Consider the following 4,183-nt stretch of genomic DNA (forward strand, 5'->3'; position numbering starts at 1 on the left):
AGTGCAGCCCAGAAATGTTTTGCCTCCATCGCAGAAGTCACCAGTTGACGGCTGTTTGGTTGGACTGGTTCAGAACCAACAAACTGGGTTCAGTCACAATTAAGGACACAAAAGTGTGCACGTGATGGCCTTTGTTGGTGCACATGAACAATGTGCTCCTGGAGATCAGATCTACACCTCGGGTGACCCGTAGGGTCCGGTTTTGACCGTACGGACGACATTAACATCAGTCTATTAAACCTGCTGCCTCTGGTGAGACCGCTGCAGATTAATTAAACATGAAACCTTAAATTTAGTAATAACTGACATGAATATAATCTGTGATAACTAAAGGAATAGGTCGGTTCTGCTTGGATTATCAAAATGCAGTTTAACCTCTCAAGCCTACAAGTTCAGTAAGGTAACTTGACAAAGTTAGTTCAATAAGTTTTATTTAGCAATTTACAAGTGAAACAATCACAATGTTTGACAGTTATTTGGCTAAATGCCAAGTCATGAAGTGAAACAGATTAAAGCTTCTTTGGTACATGCCTCGCTTCTGAACCAGCAAGAAAGCACAACATAATTTGCATTCTCACTGTTTCCCTTCAGATAAGGAAAGTATGCATTGCAGAAAAATAAACAGTCAGTAGTTCCAAACAAACATGTTGGAATAGATTTGCACATGGTCTGTTCCATAAAGTTTGTCACAGCAACGTCTAAAAGATAAGTTAAAGTAATTAGCTTCATTTGATTTAATGCATCATAATCTTGAGTTCCTTCTTGTGAAAGCAGTTAATAGTTTACAGGTCTTTCAACATTTAAACTGCACAACGGCCGATAGCATAACCATCTGTTAGCTGTGACCGATAAAGATACAATAAGTGGTCAAATAATTCTTTAACTTGTAAAAAGTAAAGAGGACAAAGGATTCAGACTGTTCAGTTTATTGACCGTCAATTGTTTGCCAACTACCAAGACATTTTTGCCAGGCTATATCAAATGTATTCAATTATATGTCCCTAAATTCAAGTAGGCTGTTTAACTCGTTTCATCGGGTCGTAGGCTATACATTCAAAGCAAAACACTGACTATAGTTAGCCCTGAAAAAAAAATACACACCAACACAGTGGGACAATCTCCAATCGATAACGCGTATCCGACAGATGTTTACTTATTAAAACAGCACTGCAAATGTCACTGCGCATCAAGTAGCCTAGCGAACAGCTGTTTATGAAACTGAGGACACAGAAGGCGGTACTGGGAGGGAATGAGTGGGAGATCTTTTCTTGATAAAAGGAAGCCTACCCACTTTCTGCACGCAATCCTGTTTGGCTTTATCGATCACACGGTGGCTGAACTTTACTCTTTCAACCATAACTCAATTCCCACTGATCTGCCAATAATATTCAGTATCGCGCCAAAAGTGAACCGCTCATCCCTGCTAAGAACGTCACAACACAGCTCCATAACGTAATAAAATGACAGAGAGTTGCAATGCAAGCAACCTGTTTATAGTTTGCACATTTCCATGGAATTCTGGCAAAAGCCCAACACACAAACCCACACAGTAAATCTATGAAGCAACAAGTGTGGAATTGCTTCAGATAATATTAGCTTCAGATAGATCTGGTTACACATAAGCCCTTGGGGAAGGGAGACTTGGACGAATCCCAGCTAATCCCAGTTCATAAACTGGGCTCAAAGAGACGTTCTTGGTTGGGACAAATGAAAGACTTGGCCAATCAAAGGATAAGACTGGTCCAAACATACACAAAGTGAGGGGGGTATAGAGTTGTGTGCAGCAGGCACACAGAGGGTGAAGCTCTTTGAGTAGTGATTGGGTAGTTGGCGGTGTAGGCGGAGCAGGTGGAGCAGGGATCTTCAGGGTAGATGAGGTTCCTGTGGATCGAGGCAGAAAAATGTCTGCTTAGTTTAACATGGTAAACATTTGTACTGGAGCATAAAGAAGTCATTTCATTAACCAAAAGGGCAACCACACTATTTTATACACAAGCCGATTATAAAAAAAAAAAAAAAAGTTAAGTTGTAATTTTCTCTTACTGTTCTCCCTAAAGAAATCCAGCATGGATGTTCACTTATGGAGCCCATCCCAAGCTCTGAATGTCTGGGTGCCGTGGACTGGTTCCAGGGTCATTAGAGCAGCTCCATAACGTACTGCATGACTACGTTTCGAAAAACAAAAACCCGGACAGGGCAGAGAACACAAACCAAACAAAGATGTCCAACAGCGGCTAGGAGGGACTTCATATAAACGCGATTTTTACCAAAGTATACAAGTCAATCGAGATGTTCCCAGAGAAGACGTTCCTTCAGGCCTTTTATGATGATGAGGGATTCGGTAAGTGCCGTCTACGATAAATTCAGCCTCCCTTTAAGAGATAGACATAAATATCACAACACACACCATCTTCTCTGCTCCATGGTCTCCGGTCTCCAGCACCTCCATCTGCCCTCTCCATCTTCATCTAAAGGAATATAAATCACCTTTATTGATCCCTCGGGAGTCCCAGAGAGAACAGGCAGAAATAATAAATCTAGGGAGAACAATACACAGGATGTAAGCAGGCAGTGTGAAACATACAGAAGACGTATATAATGTGGGGGTGAAAGGGGTGCAGCAATAGCTCACTTTAAACCGTACACTTGCAAGAGGCTGCAAAACAAGAGTAAAGTATTCATATTTATATATTTGCAATAGTCCCAATTATCCAGATTTATAAGCCTTATTAAAAGCTTCCTTTAAGTCAAGTCCCTTCTGTATGCAGCAGTTCAGTGTCTCACCGTCGGGGTGTTGAAGCCTCTACGGATCCGAGTCTGGTCGATGAACTGATCCTGGCTCGCTCCTGGTGTTTGAAAAGGATCATCAAACGACTAGTGTTTTACACAAGCCACCATTTTAGAGTTTGGCGCCCAGCCTGTATTGTAAAGTCAAAGATTTGTAAAACTTATCTATGATCCAAGTTTTCTGTAGAAGAGTGGTCATACTATAAGAGTACATTTAGTAACATTAGGTTATGCAGTAATACACATTGTAAAGCATTTGGGTTAACCCTAACCAAAAAAAACACCACCATGACCTTAGTTTACAAATTCCAGATAGCTTTATCAATACCACAGGGGGAAAATAGATCCCAATTAATAAATGATTACCAGACCATTCCTTAACAGTTAATGTGCTGTTGGTTATTGCTCATTACTGTCATTAACTAATGTTAAATAATTAAGAAACCTCATGGTAAAGTGTGACCCAAGTCTTCAGCCCACTTGGACAATAGTTCAGTTATACAAACTTGTTATTTTCTATACAAGTCAGAGAATCATGGCTTGAAAAAAAACATACTAGGCGAGGGTGATCAGAACTTCCCTAAAAGTTCCGCCCCACCATCTTGAAACTTTTTACAAGAATTTCTTGAATACCCCGTTGTTATTGCTGTCATTATCATAATGAAAAAGCACCAAGATGTGGCTTGGAATGAGTTCATGAGCTCGTGTGAAACCATCCTGGACAGAAAAGGCTGAAGCTGGTTGTAGTTAGGGGCGGGGCTCATTTAATGACACCAGTAAGCAGCACTTTGACTGGTTCTGCTGGAGTGGAATGAATCATTCTAAAAGTCATTACAAAGATTACAAAGATTAGCATTTCGGTGTCTTACCCGTCAGCATTGGGGGGACTTGGGGAGTTCATCTCTGCGGGGCCTTCGTCCACCTACAGCTCGCCAGCATCTGGCCTGGATTTCAAAGATTTATTTGATCAAATCCTGTACAATACCGAGTATGCAAAGCTCCGCTATGAGCCTCCGAGCCACGGCTCCGCTAGGAGGTTGGCTATACCTTTCTTGGGGGGGCCTTCGAGTAGTCATCATCAGGACCAGATGGGCCAGAGGACTGCATCAACGATCAAGCAACCAGTGACCGATTTAAAGAGTCAAAATAGCATTGCAATTAATGTTCAGAGCCATTCACTGATGAAGAAACCATTTAAATACTCACCTGAACTGTACTGTGCCGTTACTATGCCGTCGCCACACTAACCAAAAGGAAAAACTAATTACACCTTGTACAGCTAACTTCATATTAAATAGTAAAGTTGCATCATGTACTTAAATATAAAAATAATGAGTCACCATAACAAAAGACTGGCCTGCGTCACATCTGGGTCGTCAGGGAAACCGGACTGAAC

General features: G+C 41.3%; 1 long non-coding RNA gene across 2 annotated transcripts; it reads right to left on the reverse strand.

Moving 5' to 3' along the window:
- Positions 1 to 423: 423 nt before the first annotated feature.
- LOC130386189 (uncharacterized) lies at positions 424 to 4,183 on the reverse strand. 2 transcript variants are annotated; one of them, XR_008896093.1, is made up of 8 exons: positions 4,128 to 4,183; positions 3,994 to 4,030; positions 3,835 to 3,888; positions 3,657 to 3,731; positions 2,785 to 2,846; positions 2,408 to 2,468; positions 2,044 to 2,165; positions 424 to 1,881 (listed from the first exon to the last, which is right to left on the reverse strand). It is a non-coding gene; the product is annotated as an uncharacterized LOC130386189 (long non-coding RNA). The 2 variants fall into 2 exon arrangements; XR_008896092.1 differs by lacking the exon at positions 2,044 to 2,165.

The sequence above is a fragment of the Gadus chalcogrammus genome, chromosome 7 (genome assembly GCF_026213295.1).
Source record: "Gadus chalcogrammus isolate NIFS_2021 chromosome 7, NIFS_Gcha_1.0, whole genome shotgun sequence".
NCBI lineage: Eukaryota > Metazoa > Chordata > Actinopteri > Gadiformes > Gadidae > Gadus > Gadus chalcogrammus.